Here is a 7,810-nt window from a genome sequence, read left to right on the forward strand (position 1 = left end):
TTCAAAACCCTGAGACTCTCCCAATGAACAATTATTGCACCTATATTTACATGTCATGCAGTCACTGAGTCTGAAACTGGGAATTCAGGAATGGATAGGATACAGTGTCTGCCCTCAAGGAATCACTTTCCATTTCTTTCTCTTGACATTGTTCCTAATGGTAAGGCAAGGAGAATACCATGAATATTCAGTTTAGCAAGACATTTAAGAAAAACTTTCATTACAGTCACGTGACCAAGTTGGAGACTTATGAGGTCAAAGAGGGCTGAATTATACAACTGTTAAGTAATGACCATAGCAAAGTGTGATATTTGATGTCAGCCTGGCCTAGAGGGAGTCTCTAGTGGCGTAGCATAGAACCGTCAGTCCTTAGTGTCCAATGCTTTGTCGATTACTTGGGTAAAAATCCTGGGTGATTAAATGAACTTGATGGTGGCATAAAAGAACGAGGTAGAGCAAAGACATTACATGACAGTTTCAGTATTAACAAAGATTTCCTACAGGATGGAAAATGAGTCAAAAATAAAGAAAATTACAGGAATAAATATAAAGACTTCATGGAGTTGTCTAGCCTAACAACAAATACAATTAATTAAAATGACTTAGTTGTTTTATTTCCATCGAATATTTTTAGCAGAGTTTTGTCTTTAATTTTATTTGGTAAAAAGAGAAATAGAAAAAGATCAGAAGTAGAATTTAGGAAATTATATTCTGAATTTATATTAAGGGACGGGTTTATTACAAATGAAAAAATGAAAATTTTGGCTTTAGTAACGTCGATTTTGCCCAGCTCTCCATTACTTACCTAATTTATTAAAGGTATTTTGTAGAGAGGCAGATTTTTACCTTTTTCTGCTTACCATAAAGCAACACTTCGAATTTTGTGCATTAGATAATAAATCTTTTATATTCAGTATTTTGTTTCAACATATTTGCAGAACAAATGATGAATGTTTTAAGTACAAAGTAGCTAATCCTAGTGTTTCTGTTCATTAGCATGCGTTTGTGTGTAGAAAACATGCAGTTTAGCATTCAGATGCAATTTCGAATTTCCATTTATCAAAAGTCACTCAGTTAATGGAGAGCTGGAAGAGATCACCAGCTAGTTTTTCTTACCCATGTAGTTAATAGGAAAAACATAGGAATATGTTTCTGAAAGCCATAGATAGTAGCAAATCTCATTTTAACCGAGAGTGTAATAGATCTCCTAAATGAGGCATAACATCTTCATGAAAAAGAAATCATTTTACTGCTATTGCTTGGCTGGTATCTTTACTCTCTCTCATTAAACAACTGGAAGTTCTTAGGAGCTGAGCTGCAGCATCTGCATATTTCAGGTCGTTCCCAACAAGGTGATGTTATTCCTAGAAATTTGGGTACCTAGTCATTCTGCCCTTAAGCTCTCCTAGTTAAGGAAATTACCTGAAGCAATTTCTAGCATATTTTTTTTCCCGGAATCACTTTTAATATCCTTCACTTGCCAGGGAAGGCATACTAATGTACAATGCAAATCAGATCTGACTAAATGGATTAAGGATGGTGGATTGAGGCCTGTTGCTTGCTTGCTTGCTTGCTTGCCTGCTTATTTATTTATTTATTTGTTTGTTTGTTTACAAAAACTGAGAAAATTTTTAGGTTATCTAACCAATGCCCAAGAGCAGTAACAAGTTCTACCGGCATTAAGGGCAATACTCAAATGCTCAATATGGCATGTGAACACTAAAAAAGCCTGTCTCTCTTCACAGCCTCCTTTGCTCAGGCACACCCTCCTCTCTTCCTTCTTCGTCCGCTGTCATGAGTGAGCTGTTGGAGAAGCAGCAGGAAAGAGGAATTGTGCCTTAAAGCCTTGATGATAGCTATGTCTCTAGACAGAATGTATTCTAAATGTAGATTGTTTGTGGAAGGACTGAGAGTACTTGTGTTAATAGCAGCTTTTTAAATAGAATTTAATTTATAAGATTCATAATCTTTTGATCACACTATTACTGTATAGGTCTTATCAAAATTCACTGTGAATATGTCATGATTCACAGGTGTTTCTTGTACTACGTTTCTTTGCTGTAATCAAAATTTGATGGACTTCTAACCCTGCTTTTTATAATTTATTACAAAGAAGAATTTCATAGCCCAACACTAAGTAAATAAAATGAATATCAGAACAAAGAATTTCTTTAGTCATGTTTATAGATAGATTTTTTTAAAAAAGACTTGAATCCTTTTAGAATAACTATAGTATACACCAAATCATTACAATGTCCATTATTATTTTTATAGTCAACATAGTCCTTTTAAATTCATCATTTAAGTAATTTTGTTATCTCGTTTATACATTGTATGCTAAAGAATTTGGGGCTAGTTCTGAACATAGTCTAACTTGTTTTTTGTGTGTGTGTGTGTGTGTTTTTTTTTTAATGGAAGTCATCTGTTCATGACTGCATATTTGCTACATACAGAGTATATGTACATATGAATATAGACTATGAAAAACTCAATTCTTTAATTACATCTTTTCATCATTAGAAAACAAAAATTTGACCAGTAGATGTTAAACCTTTTTAATTGTTGCTTTTTAGGGCAGGGGTGGGAATGGAGATTGCATTTAATTTCATTTTAACAACTCAAGAAATATGTAATTTCTTTGCCATTTAAAAATATAAAATTAAAATAATTCAGAAGTTTAAAAAAAGTAAAAGTTGAAACTTTAAACCTCTGCTTACAAATGAGAGGTAACTGCTAATTGGTTTTGACAGATACTTCTAGAACTTTTCTAGGCATTTATATGCATATGTAGATAGATATACATATATATAGTACTATCTAATGAGAACTATATTGGTTATTATGCAACTTGCTTTCTTTAGACTTTAATCTAAAAATAGGTTCTAGATGTTTTTTCAGTAAATTTAGGTCTACCTTATTTTTAAAAATTCTTGCTTGGATTCAAACTCTAGATTGGCCACTTAATATCTCTTTATCCCATATTTAAAATAGGGACAATAAATGAAGATTGCTATCGTTATGAAAATCAACTGAGTAATTATGTGAAAAATGCTTAGAACAATTTCTGGTAGATAACAAACAATATATGTCAAGGGAGAAAAAAATCCCATATTGATGGACATTTAAACTGTTTCTGGAGTGTTTTTTTTTTTTTTTAACAAATGCTACATTAAGAATTTTTATGCACTTGCGAAATAAAGTTAAGGTAAACCCTTTGAAATAGTATTGCTGGCTTAAATGGCATGTATAAATAATCTCCTTACGAATGTTGACCATAAAGATATTTCATTGTAGTTTGAGAGGAGTGAGCAGCAAATTCTAGCTGGTTTCTCTCACCATTTTAGCACTTTATTTAAAGCATTAAACAGGCTGTCATGGATTCTATTGATCCCAGCACTTTCTATACATAAAACTTACTAACCCTGCCACATAAACCTCCATATAATAGTCAAAACCACCTTGAACTCTGCACCAATCAATATTGTTTCTAAAGTATCATCTGGATAACTTGTTTTTACAACTGATTCAATATCATCCAGAGTTTAGCTTTTTTTCTTTTTGATGACAGAAAATTATGAAAGTGAATGTATCATAGATACATCTGTAAAACCTACTCCATCTATATGCCTCTGACTCTGGACAGCACTGGAATAGCCACCCACAAATTGTACCCAACTGAGGACTTTTCAATTGCCTTGAAGAAACCAGAGAGAAACTAGGTCAAAAGCTTTATAGAATTACTTTCTCTGCCCTTCACTTAGCATCATACAATGATTTTTCTTATACTTACAAAGCCCTATAAAACTAGATACTAAAGTCTCTGAAATTAAGAAGATAGAAGTGTTTAAATTTCACTGAGAAAACATGTTCCATTGAGAAAATGCTGAATTTAAAATATGAATAATTCAAACTTTTATTGATTTGGCACAAACTCTAAAACTTCAAGTATAGACTAAAGTTATTTAATTGAACACAGTAATATCAGTATGACTTTATTTAAAATGCACAATATGACTGTCAGTTTTTTTTTTCCATAGACTCCATTCATTCACTTATTCTTTTTTAATTCTTTGATATGGCGAATATTTATTTAGTTCCTACTGCATGTTAGCATACATATCCCTTGCCTTTGAGAGGCTTTCATGCCAGTTGAATACACAGAAATAAGAAAGGAGGTAAACCAAAAGTGTAAATGCAAATTGTGAAAAAAAATGCTGAAAAATTAAAGCGTTCAATAAAAGATTGAAAGGAGGGACCTGATTTAGATTGGATGGCCAAGCGAATTCTTTGCTAAGGAAGTAGAATTTAGATAAAAACCTGAAGTACAAGTAACGTTTAGAAAAATAGATAGTAGAGAAAAAGCATTCCAAACAGAAGAAGCAGCATGTGCAAGCATTTTGTGGGACAAAAAAAAATGAAATATGATCTCAAAGAAAGGAAAGAAGGCCACTGGAACAGAATAGGGGAGAGTACCCCAGAATTAAGATGAAGAATTACACAGGCCCTCCTCTAACATCTTTTACGATCTCATAGAGTCAGTTGGGGATGATTTCTAAATGCCTATTCTCTCAGCCCTTCCTGAAAGTCCACTAGAGTGGGAGTCCCCAATCCCTGGTCCGTGGACTGGTGCCGGTCTGTGGCCTGTTAGGAACAAAGCCACACAGCAGGAGTGAGAAGTGGGCCAGTGAGTGAAGCTTCATCTATATTTGCAGCCACTCCCCAACACTAGCATCACCGCCTCTGCTCCACTTCAGATCATCAGGCATTAGATTCTCATAGGAGCACTGGTCCCTGATGCCAAAGGTTGGGGACCACTGCACTAGAGGAAGGAATAGATGCTCTTATTACTGAGTTTGGTAATATAATAGACAAGATAATATAACATTCTTTTATTTTCTGTTGGCACTTGTTAAGGCCTAAAATCCCCTGGTTCAGCCCTTTCCTCAGAATTACTTAACAAAAGACAAATAAAAAAGTACAGTGGTGTGTTGAGAAGGGAACTATTATTTTTCTTAAGTCAGTTTACAGAAGGCTTCCAAGATTTTATTGATTTAAAAGATCACAATCACTCCCCTGGGTACACTTCTCTCCATTAGGTCTTCAATCCACACCATATTATATTCTGAAATGAGCTTTCTTGGGCTAGAGTTGTCCCCATGATGGATAATCATATAAGTCATGGCAAGTGATCATGGATGTCTCTAGAGGAGTGTCTCTGGAAGCAGCTGTTCCACAGCAGCATGGCCCCAAACCCAGCTCAGACACTGGAGACAAAGCCCAGAGCCCCACGTGAAATTCCCTGGCAGTTTTATTGCCAAACCCTCCAAAAGGCCATTGCATTATTATGCGAGGAAAATAAATGAGAGAAAGGATGGATCAATAGGTTGTCTTGTCATCAGTAGCCATTTGAAGACTCTTCTAGCATGTGTTTACATCTTAGACAAAAAAGTCCTGAAAAAAATGTATTTTCTTGTCATTGCCCTGATGAGAACACATATGTCATAGAAAGAGAAAACCATATATTGATCTCATGGCTTAGTTTTTCCTCCTTTTTTTTTCTTGATCTCTTTCCACTATCTCACATTTAAAACTCTTTATGTAGTTTATATTTAACTCACCCTGTACATTTAAAGACTAAAAATAAAATAATTATACAGCTAATCATGCGGTGCTAGAAGTTAGTTGGATAGTAGATTTTTATGTTGGTGTACAGGTGTGTCTAACGAGTTGCAGCTTGTAAGAACTAAAGTTACCTGATATGTGGTGAAAGAGGTAAAGCTACTTTACCTCTTTCTGTGACTGAGTGTAACATCAACCTCACAGTAAAACTTAAGAGCGAATTCATTTTAGCTTGTTTTATGAAAATATAATGAAAACTTTACAATAATGGAAAAAATCCAATAATAAAATACATTAACATAAAATAACAAAGAGCTTTTTGAAGGGCAGGGAAAGTTATTCTTTAAATACTTGAGGTTATGTGGTTCTTTCAGAGGCACTTGAAGCAGTACTGTTGTGGAGTGATGGAGACAGTCACCAGGAGGCCATTTCAAAATGCAAATCCTCGTTATGCCATTTATAGAAATGTACCCCGCTCTCCTGCTCCCAGTGACTTATCTACAAATGAGACTGGGTCATGTTGTGACAGCGGAGCCCTGCGTTTTATCAAGAGACTTTCAGTGCAGGATTCAGGCAACGTCTAGAATTTTAGCAGGGAAACTTACCTCCCAATTGATAATGTATAGATTTTGTTTTCGTTTTTCAAAATTTTGTTGAACAGAATATGAAGACCCTATGTAAAGCCATGGAGTCGTAAACTCTCGAAGACACTGATTTAACGCTTTCGACACACTTTCTGTTTGTTTCATGTGGCTTCAACATTGTAGGCTGGCAAGTTTGTTTGAGAAAACTTTTCTAATAATAAGAACACAGATGTTTACTTGACATAAACTTTGCCTGCTGTATATTACATTGAATTTTTTTTTTTTTTTTTTAGAGGAGGCAACCCTTGGTCGATCTCACAGATTGCAAGGACCTTGTCAGTTTATAATCCCTTATTTTTTATTTATTATTTTTTTTATTGTTTACGCCCACAGCACCTGGTATTCCTCCTATGTTGTCTCCCATCCAAGTACTAATCAGGCCCGACCCTGCTTAGCTTCTGAAATCAGACAGGATCAGGCTTGTTCAGGGTGGCATGGTTGTAGACTACATTGAATTTTTACATTGAATTTTTAGGAAATATGCCCAGCAGTTATATATTTCTGTAATAGGCAGAAATCATGGAAAAAGTATCAAAGTTTCCATGCAAGTCAATTAGAGTTTAACCAAGTTGCTTGAGACATTTTTGTTTTGTTTTTTAACCGCTTGCTGCATATCAAAGGTGGAGGTAGGAAGATACCCATTACAGACTACTTTAGAATATCTATGAAAAAGAGGAAAATTTATTCCTAGTAATGGAAACTTTAGGGTCCTTCAAATCCTGATGACTAAAACATAAAATTACCTTCAAAGACTAAAATATTCTGTTTTATGGCTTTCAAAATAGGAACTGTTGTTTTTTAGAAACCCAATTTCCCTTTGCTATAATTCTCTTATTTTTGAGCTTCCAGCAAAGACTCCTAGGACAGCTAAACTGGGTAAAGAGAAAGCAATAAGCTATCCCAAGACATACATTATTGCAAATCTGGCCCTGATTTTGTCAAAGTTTTTTCTTTGATAATTCATCATCTTGGCTTTGTCATCTACAGGAAGGGATGAAGTAATCATTGTGGAAAGAATATAAGTTTATAATCTGAAGTTATCTCTATACTTGGTGAGAATCGATGCTACACAAATGGGTCAAATAGAAGATATAGGATTTGCCCATAAGTATGTTATTTCACTTATGTTCCAAACTAAGATAAAAACACAGAAAAACTACTAGTAGTTACCAGAGGGGAGGGGAGAAAATAAATAAAATGTTTAAAAATAAATAAATAAAATAAAAATTTTAAAAAAAACTTCTAAAAAAACTGTAATATTTTGCCTTTATGCTATGTTCCTCATTTATTAAACAGCTATTTGTCAAATTTTAATATGATCCAGGCACCATCAAGGCACAACAGTAAGAAAGATACGCAGCTCTTGATTCAGTGGAGCTGAATGTCTAGCTCACAAACTTGAGATCAAATCATGGAAAAAATTCTCTCTCCCTCAAATTCCCTGCAAATGCCCTTATATTGTCCCAAATTCACTATTCCAGACCTCTTAACACTTGCTCAAGCAAGACTTCTTCTAGGTTCATCTACCTACCAAAATGTCCTGTACC

At 34.5% G+C, this 7,810-nt stretch overlaps 1 protein-coding gene and 1 pseudogene across 15 annotated transcripts in view; one reads left to right on the forward strand and one right to left on the reverse strand.

The window, feature by feature from the left end:
* Positions 1–7,810, forward strand: part of SLC8A1 (solute carrier family 8 member A1) — a 307,964-nt gene that overhangs the window by 139,629 nt on the left and 160,525 nt on the right. The window lies entirely within an intron of this gene.
* On the reverse strand, positions 6,588–6,709 carry LOC111740636 (annotated as a pseudogene).

The sequence above is a fragment of the Pteropus vampyrus genome, unplaced genomic scaffold, assembly GCF_000151845.1.
Source record: "Pteropus vampyrus isolate Shadow unplaced genomic scaffold, Pvam_2.0 Scaffold66, whole genome shotgun sequence".
Lineage (NCBI taxonomy): Eukaryota > Metazoa > Chordata > Mammalia > Chiroptera > Pteropodidae > Pteropus > Pteropus vampyrus.